Raw genomic sequence first — 22,903 nt, forward strand, 5'->3', positions numbered from 1 at the left:
GTAGAATATACTGCCATAAAAGACATATTGATTGGGACACACACATACACTCATTTCAGGATGTAATTAATTCCATACCAAATGAATCCACTATGCTATCTCTGTCTGTTATACTGAAAAATGTTGAACCACATAACAAAATTAAAGAATTAGTAACCTTTCCTACATCTCGTCGACTACGACACCATGAAATAATTGACATTGCGCTGAACAACATCAAACGTGCCGCAGACCGCCGTAGAAGACAACAAAATGGTTCAAATGGCTCGGAGCACTATGGGACTCAACTTCTGAGGTCATTAGTCCCCTAGCACTTAGAACTAGTTAAACCTAACTAACCTAAGGACATCACAAACATCCATGCCCGAGGCAGGATTCGAACCTGCGACCGTAGCGGTCTTGCGGTTCCAGACTGCAGCGCCTTTAACCGCACGGCCACTTCGGCCGGCAGAAGACAACAAAAACAGGTTTGTATACGCCGTGACTTTCACGTTGGACAGAAGATATTAGTTCGTACACACTATTTAACCAACAAAATAAAAGGTAGGTGCAGTAAATTTGAACTACTATACGCAGGTCCATATCGGATTCGCAGCATTCCTCACCCCAATGTTGTTCACGTCGAAACTTTGAGAACCAGAAAATCGAAAGGAAACCATCAAATATCAAATATTAAACCTTTTATTGAATGAAGATACTTTATAATTTAACATGCTTAATGCCATTTCCTAATTTTTTTATGACCACTTGTGCAATTATATTCACATGAACACTTACTGATGATTATTGTATTTTTTTCTTGGCAAGTGCCCGGCAAGGTAAGGTTGGCAGGTCGCTCTTCTTGTCGTTACACATCAGACCGTGCACATTTTCCATTTTTTATGTATGTATGATTGTTTTCCTGTTTGTTTGTATGCACTATGAATTAGTTAAGATATAGCAAACACCAGTTGACTTTGACATTTTTGCCTTATAATATCTCAACATCGTGTCTATTTTACACTTTTTTTGCTGCTACATTGTGATACTCTGTGTACATTTTTTGCACCTGCACACTGTCTATGTTTTTGACATATTACGTTTTCTGTCATGCTATGCTGTATGCTTAATTATATCACTATAAACCAGTTTTTATCTAATGGGTATATGAATTAAATGCAAGACATTAATCTTTGTTCATCATTTTCAGAAAGAAATAATGTGTAAAGGAAATAATTTAAACAGAATTGGGAATTTCACCTACGGAATAAACGAAAGAAGATGCAAAAACCTTATGAGGAAGAGTAAATGGATCAGAATTAACAAGCATTAACAAGAATATACTATACACATCGTGGAATAGCAGTCTTAACTAATTTTTCTTTCAGAATACGAAGCGATTGATGCAGGCTGTCAGACAGAACTTCACATCTTAGTTTTAGTGAGGCAATATGCTAGAAATAAGGAACAGTTGTGTAATGAATAATGAAGTGATTTTTTTTGCAGATGATAATGAATGGTGATGAATAATGATCAAGAATATGTAGCTATGAATAATGAAGTTTTTCTTTACAGGTGACGATAATAATGGAGTTATGAGAATGAAGTGATGGATAATGAAGTTTTTTCTTTACAGATGAGGATGATGTTGAAGTTTATGTATTTATGCTCTGTAGTTATTTAAGTATTTGTTGCAGTTCGTTTTGACAGTATGTGTTGTATTGCATAGTATGATGACTGAAGGTTTTGGAAAGGACAGATAGGGAACACATTTTATACACATTTCACTACCTGTTAATTCGAAGTTCACTACTTTTCAGCATAAAATGCGTTTCTTCTTTCCGTCTAATAATACATTTTTGTATATTTTGCAGGAGAAATTATTCATGAAATTAATGTACTATAAGCAGTTGTTCATTAAACCCATGTCATTTATGAATGAGATTACATATACTCTACTTGTTTCATAATCATGATACAGCTGACTCATGACGAATGACAGTACACATCTTCATTTGCAGCAATAGCTCAAAAGCAAATATTGTTATTAATTATCGATACCAATGCAATGCATTGCTAGCACAAAATATATGCTTTGTAACTGACACATGAATGCCACTATTAATGTAATAAAATGAACTATGAGGACAATGTTTAGTATAATTAGATTGATTATGCCATTAATTAACTCATTTTCAATGACGACTTCTGATGGTTTGTAATTAGGCAATGAATGCCAATGTTCTCTGTAAATGACTTCTGATGGTTTGTAATTAGGCAATGAATGCCAGTGTTCTCTGTAAATGATTTCTGATGGTAATTAGGCAATGAATGCCAATGTTCTCTGTAAATGACTTCTGAGGGTTTGTATTTAGTCAATGAGTGCCAATGTTCTCTGTAAACGACTTCTGATGGTTTGTAATTAGGCAATGAATGCCCGTAATCTCTGTAAATGATTTCCGATGGTAATTAGGCAATGAGTGCCAATGTTCTCTGTAAATGACTTCTGATGGTTTGTAATTAGGCAATGAGTGCCAATGTTCTCTGTAAATGACTTCTGAGGGTTTGTAGTTAGGCAATGAATGCCAATGTTCTCTGTAAATGATTTTTGATGGTAATTAGGCAATGAGTGCCAATTTCCTCTTTAATGATTTCTTATGGTTTGTAATCAGTCAATGAGTGACAATGTTCTCTGTAAATGACTTCTGATGGTTTGTAATTAGTCAATGAATGCGAATGTTATCTGTAAATGACTTCTGATGGTTTGTAATTAGGCAATGAATGCCAATGTTCTCTGTATATGATTTCTGATGGTAATTAGGCAATGAGTGCCAATGTCCTCTGTAAATGACTTCTGAGGGTTTGTAATTAGTCAATGAGTGCCAATGTTCTCTGTAAATGACTTCTGATGGTTTGTAATTAGGCAATGAGAGCCAATGTTCTCTGTAAATGACTTCTGATGGTTTGCAATCAGTCAATGAGTGCCAATCTTCTCTGTAAATGACTTCTGATGGTTTGTAATCAGTCAATGAGTGCCAATGTTCTCTGTAAACGACTTCTGATGGTTTGTAATTAGGCAATGAATGCCAGTAATCTCTGTAAATTATTTCTGATGGTAATTAGGCAATGAGTGCCAATGTTCTCTGCAAATGACTTCTAATGGTTTGTAATTAGTCAATGAGTGCCAATGTTCTCTGTAAATGACTTCTGATGGTTTGTAATTAGGCAATGAGTGCCAATGTTCTCAGTAAATGACTTCTGAGGGTTTGTAATTAGGCAGTGAATGCCAATGTTCTCTGTAAATGATTTCTGATGGTAATTAGGCAATGAGTGCAAATTTTCTCTTTAATGACTTCTGATGGTTTGTAATCAGTCAATGAGTGACAATGTTCTCTGTAAATAACTTCTGATGGTTTGTAATTAGTCAATGAATGCCAAAGTTCTCTGTAAATGACTTCTGATGGTTTGTAATTAGGCAATGAATGCCAATGTTCTCTGTAAATGATTTCTGATGGTAATTAGGCAATGAGTGCCAATGTTCTCTGTAAATGACTTCTGAGGGTTTGTAATTTGTCAAGGAGTGCTAATGTTCTCTGTAAATGACTTCTGATTGTTTGTAATTAGGCAATGAGTGCCAATGTTCTCTGTAAATGACTTCTGAAGGTTTGTAATTAGGCAATGAATGCCAATGTTCTCTGTAAATGATTTCTGATGGTAATTAGGCAATGAGTGCCAATTTTGTCTGTAAATGACTTCTGATGATTTGTAATCAGTCAATGAGTGCCAATGTTCTCTGTAAACGACTTCTGATGGTTTGTAATTAGGCAATGAATGCCAATGTTCTCTGTAAATGACTTCTGATGGTTTGTAATTAGGCAATGAATGCCAATGTTCTCTGTAAATGATTTCTGATGGTAAGTAGACAATGAGTGCCAATGTTCTCTGTAAATGACTTCTGGTGGTTTGTAATTAGTCAATGAATGCCAATGTTCTCTGTAAATGACTTCTGATGGTTTGTAATTAGGCAATGAATGCCAATGTTCTCTGTAAATGATTTCTGATGGGAATTAGACAATGAGTGCCAATGTTCTCTGTAAATGACTTCTGATGGATTATAATCATACAATGAGTGCCAATGTTCTCTGTAAATGACTTCTGATGGTTTTTAATTAGACAATGAGTGCCAAGGTTCCCTGTAAATGACTTCTGATGGTTTATAATTAGGCAATGAGTGCCAATGTTCTCTGTAAAGTTACTCATGAACATTATTCTGTAATACTACATACATGGTACAGAAATGTTCTATGACTGGGCAATGAGTGCCACCCATTACTAGTGTAATTCTCAATGAAGACTAGTATGTGACTTAATGTCCTTCTCCTTCTAACCTAATTACCTGTAATTACTGCAATATCCGTTTGTCCTGTATATCCTCATGGTCACGGAGCACTATGTTTGGTTTTTGACTAATTCTACGTTGCTGTAACAGACAAGAATGTGGTGTTGACACGACATGCTGTCCACCACAATGAGCGATGAGATACTATTATGGTCCCACTGGTTGGTGTACCTGATGTACTACCAAAAGGATAACATGGAGTATTACTACGGCATTTCAGTGTCTTGGCTACGCTGATTAATACTTCTGGGAAAAGAACTGTAGATTGCCTCACTTGGTGTTGTGCTTCTGTAGAAAGATATGGACTTTCAGTGCAGCTGCGTGCAACCTAAAGTGCTACAACCATGACGCAATCCTTCCCTTTCCTATCCTAATTCTTGTGACATAGTGAAAAAAATCATTTTGTTATCATGACTTGTATTTATGGCCTATACATTTTTGTGATTTGTAAATATGTTCTGAACTACAGTGCATGTGCACTTTTGTCTTGATTTCTACTCATTGCATATACATTTTTGTGATTTGCTCTCAACTATAGTGCGTGTGCACTTTTGCCAATTGTGAATATGTTTTGTACTAAAAAAATCATTTTGTTATCATGATTTGTATTTTTGGTCTATACAGTTTTTTGTGATTTTGCAAATATTTTCTGAACTACAGCGCATGTGCACTTTTGTCATTTTGTTAACATGTTTTCTATGCATTGCATATACATTTTTTTGTGATTTTCTGATATGTTCTGTACTACTGTGCGTGTGCACTTTTGCCAATTGTGAATATGTTTTGTACTCATTGTGTATATATTTTGTCATTACCTGATATATTCTGTACTACTGTGCGTGTGTACTTTTGCCAATTGTGAATATATTTTGTACTCATTGTATATATATTTTGTCATTACCTGATGTGTTCTGTACTACTGTGCGTGTGCACTTTTGCCATTTGTGAATATGTTTTGTACTCATTGTATATATTTTGTCTTTGCCTGATATGTTCTGTACTCAGTGCATGTGCACTATATTTACTTCATGTTCTACACCTATATATATATATATATATATATATATATATATATATCTGTATATATTCGGTAATTGTAAAGTTATTTAGTTAAAAAAATTTGTTGCTCATGGCAAGTCCAAATGACTCACCATCGCTGCCAAATTTTTGCCCCCCCAGTGGAGGGTTATGAAACGCATACGTTTCATATGTATTCATTACCAGCGATGGCGAGGCATGACAGAATCTCTGACCAGAGAGTTATTTATCGTGGCTAGTCTGGGCTTGACCGCGCGAGAGTTCAGTTGCGTGTACCGAGTCGGCAGGAACAGTTGCGAGTTGCACTCTGTCTGTAGTAGAAGTCGGATACAGTTGTGTGTGGCGAGTCGGCATGCGTCCGCGGTGTGCTCTGCCCACGAGTCTGGTTAGGAATGTGGTGGACGATATGTATATTATTGTAGAAGGTAATGAAGCAGCATTGCGCTCAGCTAATAACGTTTGTTAATTGTAATTCATTTGTTAAAAAAATGCCCCAATAATAATTTTTTTATAAAGCAAATCTTTTAAAGAAAAGTAATCATTTCAATTTAATAATTTTTCCACTCTTTTGAAGAAAAAGCATTCATTTCAATTTAAAGAATATTTCCTATGCATTTCCTCCAAGAATCAAAATTAAATATACGCCAGCATTGCACAGAGCTGTGCCGAAAAATAAGAGCAGATATAGACGCAGTTTTACTGAGGTAAGAATTTATCAGGTGTAATTATTTCACAGGGCCGAAGGTCAGCGTTGCTGCCCTTATAAAATTTATCAGGTTTAATTATTTCTGTTGAGATGTTACATCCAGTTCATGGTTCATTATTTAATTAATGTTATTGTGAGTTTGTGATCAATCTTCATCCCTTAACGATATTTTGCGGGGAGTTTACATTTGGGCCATTATCATTTTTTAATTTTTGCAAGGAGGTTACGCTTGGGTCCATTTCCATTTAACAATTTTTGCGGGGAGGTTACAAAATTCAATCCATGTTTGGAAACAGGAAGTCCATGAAAGGCTGTAAATGGTCTCCAAGTAGCCGAACATAACCATTTGCAGTAAATGATGAGTTCACTTCGACCAGATGGCCTAGTCTATTCCACGTAAAATAGCCCACAACATTATGGAGCCATCACCAGTTTGCACAGTGCCTTCTTGGCAACTTGGGTCAATGGCTTCGTGGGTATTCACAGCACTCGAACCGCACCATCAGCCCTTACCTACTGAAATGGGGACTCATCTGACCAGGTCACGGTTTTTTAGTCGTCTAGGGTCCAACCGAGATGGTCACGATCCCAGGATAGGCGCTGCAATCGATGTCGTGCTTTTCAGAGGCATTCATGTCGGTCGTCTGCTACCATAGCCCACTAACGCCAAATTTCGCCTCACTGTCCTAACGGATACGATCGTCCTGCATTCCACGTTGATTCCTGCGGTTATTTCACGTAGTGTTGCGTGTCTGTTAACACTGACAACGTCTAGGCAACTCCGGTTCTCTCGGACGTTATGTGAAGGCAATCGGATACTGCGCTGTCCATGGTGAGAGGTAACGCCTGAAATTTTGTACGTTCAGCAAACCCTTGACACTGTGGATCTCGGAATACTGAATTCCCTAACGATTCTGAAACGGAATGTCCCATTCGTCGAGCTCCAACTACCACTACTTGTTCAAAGTCTGTTAATTCCCGTCGTGAGGCCGTAATCGCGCCCGATACGTTTCCAAGTCAATCAGCTAAGAACAGATTACAGCTGTGGCAACGCACAGCCCTCTTGTGCCCTCTGTACGAGATACAGCCAGCTGTGTAACTGCATGTCGCTGTTCAATGGCTTTGTAATCTGATTTAGATAATATCAGAAGGACACCGTCTACATATATATGCAAATTACCGAATTTTGTATTAACCGGTTGTAATAATCTTTTTCAATCTCAATACATAATGACGAACTGATGAAAATTGCCGGCCGGAGTGGCCAAGCGGTTTTAGGCGCTAAGTCTGGGACCGCGCGACAGCTACGGTCGCAGGTTCGAATCCTGCCTCGGGCATGGATGTGTGTGATGTCCTTAGGCTACTTAGATTTAAGTAGTTCTAAGTTCTAAGCGACTGATGACCTCAGCAGTTAGGTCCCATAGTGCTCAGATCCATTTGAACCATTTTTTTTTTTTATGAAAATTACTTTCTGAACTGTAAGTATACAATAAAGTTGCTGATAGTAACTAGAGATCACTTTTTCAGTAACTAAGTAATTCTTCTGTTTTCCGTTCCAGCAATTTAGTGAACATAGGTGTATTATAATACCTGTAAGGAGGGTAGGTAACAAGAAATGCGAATTGTAGAGTAACTCAGCGCTGTATATAACTAACAGCATGTGTCATTCTTATCTTTTTACGCCCTTGTCTTTATGCATGTATTATTTGATAACCAAGAATAGTAAACACAAAAACCTGAACGTAGATTATGAAGACAAGTTGCAGCTTTTATATTGTGGTTTTCTCCCCAGTGTTTACACCGCTCATGTCGTACTACATCCGCTTTGGGTCAGTTCATAATCATGGAGAACTAACTGTGTAAAAATAGTTGCATTCAGGAATAGTCAATAGCAGTGTTGCTACGTCGAAGGATCGTCACAGGGAGACACCTGTGATGGATGGGAGGTCGGCAGAACTGGCAGAACGGAGCCGCAGCTCACCACGCATCCCACCGCGGTCATTACTCAGGACTGAGTGGCTGACATACCGGCTGACGTTTGTAGGTAAAGAAAGAACCACAAATAAAAACAAGACAACTCGTAAGTGACTAATTATATGGCAACCTATTGCTGAACACTCAGCCATTGTCGTTCAGGTGGAACAGAAAACACAGTTACGGCCGTGTTTCTGGCGAAGATATACGAGACGACGTACAGAACAGAAAAGGAATAAAATGGAACATTAATTCCACCTCTAGAGGTTCGTCACCTCGTTATATTCTTCACTAAAACGCTGCAATAAGACACGACAAATCTTTGGTGTCTTCATAAGGAAAGTATGGCAATGTATTTGTTTGTTTGAATTTGAAATCCGTAATCATTGAGCACAGAATTCACGCCACCGACCGTTGCGGTCGCGCTGTTCCAGACTGTAGCTCCTAGAACCGCTCGACCACTCCGGCCGGCAATATGGCTGACATTCAGGTTTATCTACCAATAATGGGTGTTGGAAATTTTCGTTATAACCTGCTAGTACTTGTAGAGGGGACTGAGTAGATAATATATTGGACTGGAATCCATGTCCGCAAACGTTCAGTTTCCATACTACAACCATTAGTAAAAATGCTGGTAACGCGACCACTTTTACAAGTTACACTCCTGGAAATGGAAAAAAGAACACATTGACACCGGTGTGTCAGACCCACCATACTTGCTCCGGACACTGCGAGAGGGCTGTACAAGCAATGATCACACGCACGGCACAGCGGACACACCAGGAACCGCGGTGTTGGCCGTCGAATGGCGCTAGCTGCGCAGCATTTGTGCACCGCCGCCGTCAGTGTCAGCCAGTTTGCCGTGGCATACGGAGCTCCATCGCAGTCTTTAACACTGGTAGCATGCCGCGACAGCGTGGACGTGAACCGTATGTGCAGTTGACGGACTTTGAGCGAGGGCGTATAGTGGGCATGCGGGAGGCCGGGAGGACGTACCGCCGAATAGCTCAACACGTGGGGCGTGAGGTCTCCACAGTACATCGATGTTGTCGCCAGTGGTCGGCGGAAGGTGCACGTGCCCGTCGACCTGGGACCGGACCGCAGCGACGCACGGATGCACGCCAAGACCGTAGGATCCTACGCAGTGCCGTAGGGGACCGCACCACCACTTCCCAGCAAATTAGGGACACTGTTGCACCTGGGGTATCGGCGAGGACCATTCGCAACCGTCTCCATGAAGCTGGGCTACGGTCCCGCACACCGTTAGGCCGTCTTCCGCTCACGCCCCAACATCGTGCAGCCCGCCTCCAGTGGTGTCGCGACAGGCGTGAATGGAGGGACGAATGGAGATGTGTCGTCTTCAGCGATGAGAGTCGCTTCTGCCTTGGTGCCAATGATGGTCGTATGCGTGTTTGGCGCCGTGCAGGTGAGCGCCACAATCAGGACTGCATACGACCGAGGCACACAGGGCCAACACCCGGCATCATGGTGTGGGGAGCGATCTCCTACACTGGCCGTACGCCACTGGTGATCGTCGAGGGGACACTGAATAGTGCACGGTACATCCAAACCGTCATCGAACCCATCGTTCTACCATTCCTAGACCGGCAAGGGAACTTGCTGTTCCAACAGGACAATGCACGTCCGCTTGTATCCCGTGCCACCCAACGTTCTCTAGAAGGTGTAAGTCAACTACCCTGGCCAGCAAGATCTCCGGATCTGTCCCCCATTGAGCATGTTTGGGACTGGATGAAGCGTCGTCTCACGCGGTCTGCACGTCCAGCACGAACGCTGGTCCAACTGAGGCGCCAGGTGGAAATGGCATGGCAAGCCGTTCCACAGGACTACATCCAGCATCTCTACGATCGTCTCCATGGGAGAATAGCAGCCTGCATTGCTGCGAAAGGTGGATATACACTGTACTAGTGCCGACATTGTGCATGCTCTGTTGCCTGTGTCTATGTGCCTGTGGGTCTGTCAGTGTGATCATGTGATGTATCTGACCCCAGGAATGTGTCAATAAAGTTTCCCCTTCCTGGGACAATGAATTCACGGTGTTCTTATTTCAATTTCCAGGAGTGTATTTAATAGGCGTCACAGAGTATATCACTTGTTTCACAATTCCGCTCATTAACAACTAAAGAAACAAAAAGGTAATGTGAAGCAGTACGACCTCTTTCAATTCGGGTGTGCGGCTTCTCCTTGGATCACCAAGTCACACCTGCTTATGGTGAAGGTATCATTTTCTCGAAACCGTTGAGTAACTGAGGGGAATGGATATGCAGTGGAGTCAGAATGTGGATAACGACCTTAATAAAGGCATTGAGCAGCTCTTCCATTACCGTGAGCTTCGTCATACTGAAGGACCATGTCGGTGTATTCTGCAAAGATGTACTCACCCATCTTGCTGTAAAACTCAGATACGTGAAGAGGCTCGAACCATGTCTGAGAGGTAGGACAGACATCAAATGACATCAGCCGTTCCGATCTTATCTGCCCCCCCCCCCCCCCAACACGATTATTCTTTTGGTTACCTACCAAGTAGACTTGCTTTTAAACGGCTGCAGCACAGAAACATTACGTTTCTGGAGATGAGCTTTTAGGCTTTTATCCAAAATATTATGTAATCACTCCCCTCTACAAGTGTTAGAAGCTTATAACGGGAATTTCCGAACACCCTGTATATCGAGAATGAACTGAGACTGAAAATAAATAATAATATCCGCCCTGTTACTGTACTTTACATATAGTAATTACGATACTTTCGATGACTTAGGCCCATTATCAAATGACAGTTGAAGTTTAGCAGTACTGCTCTCACTAAATCCGAATTAGCAATGATTCCAGAAATAACTAACTTTTACCTTTCCAATATGAAAATCTTTCGATTTATTGGAAAAATAAGACGCTGCTTAGAAGTTATGTTGCATACTTACAACTAGTGTTCCCACTCAAAAATTCTATGCATGCTGCGAAAGGCTGTCCTGGTCCCAAACACGTTCACTTACGAGAAACACTTCTACAGCCACGTCGTTGAGTGTCTGTCTTCAAGACACAACAACGCATTTCGTACCTGTGGTTACCTCGATAATTTTGCTCGATTCGACGTTCCCTATCCTGCTGTGATCATTTTCTCAGGTTGTTCCTATATTACGTCCAATATGGGGTCCTTACGAAAGTCACAAGCCTACCGTGCAGTGCTACAATATTATTATTTACAATTCTAGAAACCGTTATTGTTATTTTATCACTCACAAATATCGTGCGCTGATACATCTTGTGTTTGCATATAGGAGGGCTATTCATAAAGTAAGGAACTATCGGTCACGAAATAACCACAGTGAAAGTCCGACGAAGCTTTGCACAGATGTGTTGGGCAGTGCCTCTAACATGCCCGTAGATAGCGTCATGTCGACCTTCTCAGTTTTTAATGCACAGTGAGAGCATGAAGTGGTCTAGAAAATATTGTCTCCCGCTAAGTATGCGTGCCTGTAGATAGATTTCGCCTCGTCTCATGCAACCACATATAACGTAACTGTTGTGTATGTCCCTGTTCATGACAGTTCTGAGCCGCACACTGCAGGGGCAATGAAGACGCTCATGGAAGTGTCCGATCACCCACCAATACAGCTCGGACTTGGGTCCTTCTGATTTTCATCTCTGCTCAGATGAACCGCTGTCTATGATAGGCACAGACAATGAGCTGCAGTTCAGTGTAGAAAGTTGTCGGAATGCATAGGAGTTTGTCTTCTGTGTCGAAGATTTTGGGAAGTTGGTGCAACACTACAACAGATGTCTAAGTCGTAGGGGTGTCTATGTAGAAAAGTAGCTGGAAGTTGAAGCAAACGGTTGCAAATGAAACAGTTTTGATTTTCACCGTGGCTTCCATTTCGCGACCAATCGTTTGTTACTTTCCGAATAGCCCTCGTACATCGCATGGGCTTACAGGGGTCAAATTTACTTCGGGTTTTTTACCACTGGTTTTCTCGGATATGGCACTTCTTGTTGAACATAGTACTGATTATTTTAAGTTATATTTTTTAGGTATTTATAGACCTTGTGGAGCTGCCTACCTTAGTGGCAGATTAAAAGTTATGCACAAATTAATGTAAATAATATTTCTTTTAAAAATTAAATTCATTTCCTTTACAATCAAGGATGACCGTCGCGCTAATTGATAACTACGATTACAATACCCAATTTTAAATAAATCTAACCACAGCAGCAGTAGTGAACAGCATTCTACAGGACACAAAAATTTACTACGGACGTTAAACTAATGGTCAACCCGCTTCTCTTATGAGACATTTTCGTTGATATCTTTTTCTGCCACTTCTTCATTTTGTCCCAGTTAATTTTTTTCAGTTGTCTGCAACATCGTATAGAAAACGGTAACAGTTTCTTCTTTTCCACTTTTCACGCTGGCAACTTTTCATTTCCATTCCTTCTTGTGCTCTCTCTCTTTGCTGTTTCAAGATCAACTGGGTGTCAATGATTAGCAGTTGACGTTTTTCGATGAATTAATATTTTGTGTTCCATATAATTCATGATACTTTCGTCGCTTCGACATTTTTATTTCACAATCTTGCACATCTAATTTATCCAGTGGTGTGCAAAACTTAAGGACGAAAGCAACTTTCGAAGATGTGTCAGTGCCAAGTATGACACACGACGATACTAGGACCATTCATAGACAGCAATGCTACGGTGTTCTACAGAACGTAATTCATACTCAATGAGACGAACAGAAAGGAAACTTTTTTTAAAGAAAAGTAATAAATTTAATGGAGTCACTGCTACTTATGGACATTACCAAAGGCGGGACTTGGTTCTTAATAGAGTGTGTGATCACCGCGGATGGCAGTGCATGCCCTGCAACGTTCACCCAAGCTGGGGAAGGTTGAATGGGAGTTCTTATGGTAGGGGCTTCCATTCATACACCAGCGCGGTTGACAGTTACTAAACGGTCGTTGACGCATGCGTCCGCTCAACGTCTGTGGTGGGGTTTACGCCGAGGGAATGGGCAGTCCAGTACATACGCCAAATATCGTCTCTTTCTAGGGGCTCCACTTGTGCTATTCGATGTAGTCGCGCATTGTCAGCCATAAAAAAGAAGTCAGGACCGAATGGATCTCAGAAAAGACGCACCCTAGGAGGGAGTACTTTGTCACCATATCGTTGAGTGATGAGTATACGGTGTTTAAAGTTTTGGAGATCCGTACACCAGTGCAAAATTATGCCTAACACCTGGACCACCTAAACGGCCATATTCGACAATGATCCTGGTGAATTACGTGTTCCAACCTCTCCCTATGTGGGGGTACGTCCAACATTATCATGCAATGCTTTTGTCATCGAAGGGGACAAGAAGCTGCCACGGGTTGCCATGTTGGAGAGTAAAGTGTGGAGAGGGGGGATATTTTGATAGACGAGAGAAACAGTATTTGTGACTGTGCTCTGAGCATATTGAGATGCGGAATATGGAACAAAAACACTCTCGTCGATAGGCTTCATTACGCTCCGTTCTCACAGTTTTCCTATTGCCTCGTCTGGGAATTTCAGTAATGTGGCCCTCTAGCTTTTCCTTTAAGAGCATAACCTTTTATCAGCACTCCATCCTACACCCAAAAAGCATTCAGTACTACCTTACTCGCTGATAGATGAGTGCAAGAACTTCCCAGCGGAACTTTTACAGCGTTGCGACTGTCTCACTGGTAAGCCGTCACTCATTCTCAGCACAGTCTCGACGTCTCCCCTTGCGATTTACATACCTTTTAACTCCCGAAGAGAGACATTTGGGGCCCTCGAATTCCTGCACATTTGGTCGTTTCCGCAGAGTACTCTTTCTAAACAGAACAAGGATTCCCTTCACTTTGCCGACTTGTTGGCTTCTATCTCTTTCAGTTGTTTCTCTGCGCCTGGGATGGTTATTAGGATATCCTTAATATGGGACTGAGTGCAGGTCAAATGTTTGTAAGATTCTCTTGTTTGAATATTTAGATGCGAAATTTCATGACCAATGAGAACAACACACTATGATTAATGTGGCCACATAGCCAATAGCGATAGTGCAGACCCAAGTCCCAGAAGAACGTTATGTGCTTTGTCTGTTAGACTCAATAGACAAACCATCATAACGTTCTCCTGGAACGCGGGCTGGCACTGCTTTGTTCAGGCTGATAGTTATCACTGAATCACTGGAATGATCTGTCGGTATATTCTGAAATGGCGCTGGAATGTCCTTGGTGGTGATCACTGACAATGCACGGGAATTTTTGTATTTGAACGAAGTCCATGGTGATAGTGTCCAGTGCGCCCCCAAGATCGTAGGTGATTTTGAAGCCAAGTCCCGCTGAGAGGTGAACTGCGTTTGAAGCCGACATCTGGACCACTCGGCACGGTTAGTGAGAGCCCACAGTGCAAAGTGGCTCCACAGGAGCCGGAGAGGGGTCTAAATGCTCACGGAAGCGACGTAGTGCCAAAATGACCACGCTCTTTGCTGCGAGGTTTATGTTTCTAGTGGCAAGGTATGCAACACAGGCTGCCGTGGGCTGCTGGATGTTCTACTGTAAACAACCCGGAATATATTAGTACGTTGCTATGGATTGTTTGCGTCTGATCGTCAAGGAAATGCCATTGGCAGGTCGTAGCTGTTGCAACCCGCGGTACACAACATAATGGTTGATGGCTGTGTCGTTAGAGGATAGAGCGAGTAAGTCACGGTGAGGAAAAGAACAAGGAGAAACGGAGAAAATTTTATTTGAAACCTAGGTGAAGAAAACCAGGAGGTCTGTTCGGTTGCAGTCTTGGAAGACTCCAGATGCCTCAACTCTGCTAACATTTCGAATCTAGAAGCTTTGCCATTGGTCTATCACAACTGAACTGTCGACATTCTGCTGCAACGTCGTAGTCAATTTTCTTATACTAATGGACCGAGGCTCAACGCAGGTCACCATAAAGGTACAAATCTGGGGTGTGAGGACACCTGTGCAGTTACCTAATAAACACTTCAAGACGTTCTGATACTACACTGGCTAGCACCATCGCTAGATCGTTACCCCTGTCACATTTGACCTAATGGGACACAAACTAAGCCATCATAAAGTTCTGACAAAATCTCTTCACCGATTGCGACAGCACCTATAGATAGCATGGAAAGATAGCTCCCAACTTGACATCAAACATCTCTGTAATTATGGCTATGAAGGACTGTGAGAACAGCTTCAAGCTAGCAGAGACTATACGATATAATAATATTGTTGTTTTGCAACATCTGTTCACAGGTCTACGAATATAAGATAACTCTCGTTGACAGTGCACAACCGATGCAAAGTCATGTTCAGCCGTTATAAGACTTTTGTAATATAAACCATTAGTGTACTTGCAGTAGAAGTGAAAATTGTACCCGTTCCAAAAGTGACAAGAAGTCTATAACATGTAATAATACGGTCCAGCTTAATAAACACTTCAGTGTGGTATCTGACGGGTAGGTGTTGGACCATCCAACGACAGAATTAAAACATTCAAGGCTTACGTACGCCATGAGTACTGCACCGTTCGTAGGAAGTGTAAGGAACTGCTTGAAGTGTAAGGAACTGCTTGAAGTGTAAGGAACTGCTTAGATATTATTGTTGTTGCTGCATCAGCATGTATTTTGAAATACAGCTAACCGGTGTTTGTTTTTGGTAATAAGAGACCGTACCATGTTAAAAATATGGTGTAATACCCTATTGAACAGTCAATCTTTTATTTCATCACAATACAGTGATATACAGTGAATCGCAGGAGGAACTATCAATTCAGAGATATGACAAAAGGATCATTCGGAGCAAAAAGAGCTATCAAAAAATGGTTCAAATGGCTCTGAGCACTATGGGACTCAACATCTTAGGTCATAAGTCCCCTAGAACTTAGAACTACTTAAACCTAACTAACCTAAGGACATCACACACACCCATGCCCGAGGCAGGATTCGAACCTGCGACCGTAGCAGTCCCGCGGTCCCGGACTGCAGCGCCAGAACCGCTAGACCACCGCGGCCGGCAAGAGCTATCAAACCCGTGCACTAAAATAAAAGGCTGAAGAACTATGATTAGAAGAATGGTATGAGTAGAAGAGGTGATTGAGTGTTCATATCTCTTAAGATACGCGTTTTCTAGCCCGTGTTTACTGGACTTTTATCTCGTTTTCGTCCACTCTGGCGCTTCTCACAATATAGAAGGAAACGAGCTTGCAGCACTAGAGATCTGTTTCATAGTATTCATGAGTAAAAACTGCTAACAGCTCTTAAGGAATATAATTTAGAGCCCATTTTTTTCTGCACGTTTGTTCCTCTGCTCAGTCCATACTGCCATCACTCGAACTACGGAAGCAAGTAGCTTGCATTAGAAGGGATTTGTTTCACGGAATCGAAGATGAAAAAGTGCTCATAGCTCTTATGGTAGGAATTTTAGACGTCATGTCCTCTGGACGTTTTGGCTTCAAATAAACGTTCCTGTTATGTCACTGAATACTTACTGCTCGTCCTTGGACACTCTTTATTTTTTCAACGTAACACTGTATCTGCTTTCAGTAATAACCCCAACGTCAGATAATAATAGTTTAAATGGGAAATTAAAAGGTGTATAACTTTGCTTCCGCCGTTTGCCGATAGTTGGCGACAGCGGTAAGTAGCGGTCGAAAGAAACATATCGCAGACGTCAGGCAGTTACCTTGGACCTCTTTCAACTTAACCTCATTCAAACATTAGTCGATTTATGCCTGAATCATAAAGTTGTTCTAGATTGAAAATGTCAGTTTAGGAGCCTAATTCTCGTCATTTGCGGGAGGTGTTACTGTGTTTTGTTTCAATATGAAGAAAACAGCGACTGAGTCTCATCGAGTGCTTTCAAGTACGTATGGTAAGGACGCTATTAGTGAAAGAACGTGTCGTGAGTGGTTTCAACGCTTCAGGAACGGTGATTTTAACGTCGTAGATCGGCGTAGTAGTGGATGAGAGAATGTTTTCGACGATGCAGAATTGGAGACATTGCTGAGTGAAGACTCGCGTCAGACTCAAGAAGAATTGACACGATTAGTGGCAGTGACACAGCAAGCCACTTCAAAACGTCTCAAGGCTATGTGCATGATTCAGAAAGAAGGAACTAGGATCCCGTGTGAGCTGAAACCAAGAGACGTTGAACGTCGTTTGTGTGTTTGTGAACAGTTGCTTCAGACAGAAAAACGGAAGGGATTTCTTCATTATATTGCGACCGGGGACGAAAAATGGGTGCATTAGATAACCCTAAACGCAACAAATCATGGGGATATCCAGGTCATGCTTCCACGTCGACGGCCAGACCGAATATTCACGCTTCGAAGATTATGCTCTGCATTTGGTGGGACGAGCTCGGCATCGTGTGCTATGAGGCCTTAAGTTCATGTGGAACAATCACAAGTGTTCATTATCGGACGCAATTACTGCCTTTGAGCAGAGCATTGAAAGACAAATGGCCGCAGTAGTGAGATGCACGATAAAGTGTTTTTGCAGCACGTCAATGCTCGACCCCAAGTTGCAAAAGAGGTCAAAACGTACTTGGAAACGTTAAAATGGGAAGTCCTACCCCAACTGCCGTATTCTCCAGGCATTGCTCCCTCTGACTATCACTTGTTTAGATCAATGGCGCATGGCCTGGCTGACCAACACCTCTGATCTCATGAAGAAGTCACAAATTGGATCGATTCGTGGATCGCTTCAAAAGATGAACAATTTTTTCGACGCGGGATTCGTACACTGCCCGAAAGATGGAAGTATTGGCCACCGACGGAAGATACTATGAGTGATGTATGTGTAACCAATTTGTTTCATTAAAGCCTCAAATGGTGGGGAAAAAACGGCAGAAGCAAACTTGTACAACTTGTAACACAACACGAAAAGGTATATAAAAAGACGGTAACTGTATAGGCAGATTAAGTGCTGAATGACCGATGATTAGGCACGAACTCAATCTCTATTAAGAAGATTCACAGAGATATAGCATACGAAATGCAATTATGTTTATGATTTCGATACACAGGTGTTATTTGTATGGTGGCTCATGTAAGATATTTACACAGATGTTGTTTGTTAGCTTCTGGAAGGCAGACTGATTATTTTGGGACCGTATGAACATATTGCGATCTCAGAAACATTGTAATCATTTGAGAAATGGCTAGGTCATTCAGTGTAGTCAGCAACAGTCTGTAAAACATGCAAGTATTTTGTAGAGTGGATTGCGCTGAAAAATAATTGTTAATAGAAAATTCGATGTGTTGTGCTATTTCCGCGGTAATTAGTACTGACGTCAACCAATCAGGCCGTTCCACGCGCCAACTCAAGCTTTGACACAATTAGTGTGCGTTGTTCTCATAGTGTAGTTGATAGCGCACTAGACTGCTCAGACTTCGGCTTGGGTTCGATCCTTACTACCATACCAGTCCAATTTTTGTACCGGACTCTTGTTCGGCTTTATGAAACCAAGGGAAGAACGCATTTGGCGACACTGTCTCTGAAGGGGCCAACTGAGTGTGCGCACGCAACGAACTAAGTCGCCTAACTTTATTGCTTATTAACTCGGAAACGGCGAAACCTACCGAATCTTTTTCTTAACAGTTATTTATCACCACAATCTACCCTACAACACTCTTACAAGCATTTTCGACTGCTTCTGACCTCTACGAATTTAGTTAATCAGGGTGAGCTACAAGTATTAACAGTAATTTGAGAAATACACACATCAAAAATAGTTTTGCATCATCCCGGTTCCCAGAAGTCCTGAAGATAGACGTTGTCTGTGGATATTGTATCACAGACACAGGCCCTTTGACTGTTCAGAGATGTCATTAAACCCGACCAAAGGTGTAATCAACCATGCATGAGCAGCGCCTATTAGACGGAGGGGGTCCAAAAGCCGATCAGTTCCAGTCATTCCACCAGGAAGGAGGTACACGGCTCGTGTTGTCAGTAGTTCAACCATGCTTAGACGGTCGATACCGCGGTTCGATCGCGTCCGCATTGTTACTTTTTGCCAGGAAGGGCTCTCAACAAGGGAAGTGTCCAGGCGCCTTGGAGTGAAAAATAGCGATGTTGTTCGGACATGGAAGAGATACAGAGAGACAGGAACTGTCGATGACATTCCACCCTCAGGCCACCCAAGGGCTCCTACTGCAGTAGAAGACCGCTACCTACGGATTATGGCTCGGAGGAACCCTGACAGCAACGCCAAAATGTTGAATAATACTTTTCGCGCAGGCACAGGACGTCATGTTACGAATCAAACTGTGCGCAGTAGTCTGCATGATGCGCTACTTCACTCCCGGCGTCCATCTTTCCCAACAACATGCTGAATGGACCGCTCAGGATTGGCATCACGTTCTCTTCGCAGATGAGTGTCGCATATACCTTCAACCAAACAATCGTCGGAGACGTGTCTGGAGACAACCCAGTCATGCTGAACGCCTTAGACACTCTTTCCAGCTAGTGCAGCAAGGTTGAGGTTCCCTGCTGTTTGGGGGTGGCATTATGTGGGGCCGAGGTACGCCGCTGATGGTCATGGAAGGAGCCGTAACGGCTGTACGATACGTGAATGCCATCCTCCGACCGATAGGTCAACCATATCGGCAGCATACTGGCGAGGCATTCGTCTTCATGGACAACAATTCGCGCCCCCATCGTGCACCTCTACTGAATCACTTTATCATTTAGCTACAATATAGCAGGTCAGCAATTGGAAGCAGCTAATTCCATAAAATATCTGGGAGTAGGCATTAGGAGTGAATTAAATTGGAATGATCATATAAAGTTGATCGTCGATAAATCAGATGCCAGACTGAGATTCATTGGAAGAATCCTAAGGAAATGCCATCCGAAAACAAAGGAGGTAGGTTACAGTACAGTTCTTCGCCCACTGCTTGAATATTGCTCACCAGTGTGAGATCCATACCAGATAGGGTTGATAGAAGAAATAGAGAAGATCCAACGGAGAGCAGCTCGCTTCGTTACAGGATCATTTAGTAATCGCGAAAGCGTTACGGAGATGACAGATAAACTCCAGTGGAAGACTCTGCAGGGGAGACGCTCAGTAGCTCGGTACGGGCTATTGTTGAAGTTTCGAGAACATACTTCACCGAGGAGTCAAGCAGTATGTTGCTCCCTCTTACGTATATCTCGCGAAGAGACCATGAGGATAAAATCAGAGAGATTAGAGCCCACGCAGAGGCATACCGACGATCTTTCTTTCCACGAACAATACGAGACTGTAATAGGAGGCAGAACCGATAGAGGTACTAAAAGTACCCTCCACCACACGCCGTCAGGTGGCTTGCGGAGTATGGATGTAGATGTAGATGTAGAATGACTTCATTCAGTATAACGACATCGCTCTACTAGAGTGGCCAGCATGTCCTCCAGGCATGAACCCTGTCGAACATGCCTGGGATAGATCGAAACGGGCTGTTTATGGACGACGAGACCCACAAACCACCCTGAGGGATCTACGCCGATCCGCCGTTGAGGAGTGCCTTCATAAACTTGTTGATAGTATGTGACGACGAATACATGCATGCATCAATGCAAGAGGACGTGCTACTGGGTATTAGAGGTACCGGTGTGTGCAGCAAGTTGGACCACCACCTTCTGAAGGTCCCGCTTTATGCAATAAAAAGGGCGGCAATGATGTTTGTGTTGATCTCTGTTCCAATTTGCTGTACAAGTTCCAGAACTCTCGGAACCGAGGTGATGCAAAACTTTTCTTGGTGTGTGTATGATATGGGTTAGAAAAATGGAAAAGTCTGTGTAAGCATTTTAAGGATTCGCTCTGGCTATACCTCGTCCACGAGCAAAACAGCCATTTGAAAAATTATGGCAAATTATGCTACAATCTTATTCTACAATTTAATGAATTAGTGAAGTATATCTTCTTACTCATAAAAATAGGGTCGACAAAAGGATAACACTGAAGGTTGGGATCTGACAGACACAGAGACAAAATCTGCAATAAAGAAAGTAACTGGTCATAAAATTCAATGTTAATTATATCGTAAATTAATTTGCGTTAGTTGAAAATACTTTACTTTAAAGTCGGGATGTCAATCTTTCTAAGAGGTAGTATCAGTGTTACCAGGACTGTCGAATAGCCTCTAGAAATGTACTCTTGCATGATGCAGTAAAAAATTTTCCACATTTTCTTTTAATTAACAAGTTTTTAACGGAAATTTATTTATTTATTTATTGTTCCGTGGGACCAAATTAAGGAGAAGTCTCCATGGTCATGGAACGAGTCAATACATGAAATTATAATACGATATTAGAAACAGATAAAATGAAATATAAAAAAACATATTCAGGTGACAAGTCGTAAATTTAAATGAAGAAAATCAACAATGTAACACTGGAATTTGCTTAATTTTTTACCTCTTCCAGGAGCTCCTCGACAGAATAGAAGGAGTGACCCATGAGGAAACTCTTCAGTTTAGACTTAAAAGAGTTTGGGCTACTGCTAAGATTTTTGAGTTATTGTGGTAGCTTATTGAAAATGGATGCAGCAGAATACTGCACTCCTTTCTGCACAAGAGTCAAGGAAGTGCATTCTACATGTAGATTTGATTTCTGCCTAGTATTAACTGAGTGAAAGCTGCTAACTCTTGGGGATAGGCTAATATTGCTAACAACAAACGACATTAAAGAAAATATATACTGTGAGGGCAATGTCAGAATTCCCAGATTTTTGAGTAAGGGTCGACAAGAGGTTCTCGAACTTACACCACATATAGCTCGAACAGCCCGTTTTTGAGCCAAAAATACCGTTTTTGAATCAGAAGAATTACCCCAAAAAATAATACCATATGGCATAAGCGTTTGAAAATATGCGAAGTAGACTACTTTTCGTGTTGAAGTGTCACTTATTTCAGATACTGTTCTAATGGTAAATAAAGCAGCATTTAGCTTCTGAACAAGATCCTGGACATGGGCTTTCCGTAACAGCTTACTATCTATCCGAACGCCTAGGAACTTGAACTGTTGTGTCTCGCTTATGATATGCCTATTCTGTCTGATCAAAATATCGGTTCTTGTTGAATTGTGAGTTAGAAACTGTAAAAACTGAGTCTTACTGTGATATAGCATCAAATTATTTTCCACAAGCCACAAACTTATTTCATGAACTACATTATTTGTTACTGCTTCAATATTACACACAAGATCCTTCACTATCAAGCTGGTGTCATCAGCAAACAGAAATATTTTTGAATCACCTGTAATACTAGAATGCATATCATTTATATAAATAAGAAACAGCAGTGGCCCCAGCACCGACCCTTGGGGAACGCCCCACTTAACAGTGCCCCATTGGGACTGAACATCACTACCACTCTCAATATTGCGGAGAATTACCCTCTGCTTTCTGTTCTTAAAGTAAGAGGCGAACCAATTTAAGCTACTCCCCTTACTCCATAATGGTCCAACTTCCGCAGTAATATTTTGTGGTCAGCACAGTGAAAAGCCATCGTTAAATCAAAGAAAACACCTAGCGTTCGCAACCTTTTATTTAATCCGTCCAAAATCTCACAGAGAAAAGAGAATATAGCATTTTCAGTTGTTAAACCATTCCTAAAACCAAACTGAACATTTGACAGCAAATTATGTGAATTTAAATGCTCCAGTAACCTTGTATATACAACCTTCTCGATAACTTTAGCAAACACCGATGGCATAGAAATAGGTCTAAAATTGTCAACATTATCAATGTCTCCCTTTTTATAAAGTGGCTTCACTACCGAGTACTTTAATCGGT

The sequence above is a fragment of the Schistocerca serialis genome, chromosome 6 (genome assembly GCF_023864345.2).
Source record: "Schistocerca serialis cubense isolate TAMUIC-IGC-003099 chromosome 6, iqSchSeri2.2, whole genome shotgun sequence".
Taxonomy (NCBI): domain Eukaryota; kingdom Metazoa; phylum Arthropoda; class Insecta; order Orthoptera; family Acrididae; genus Schistocerca; species Schistocerca serialis.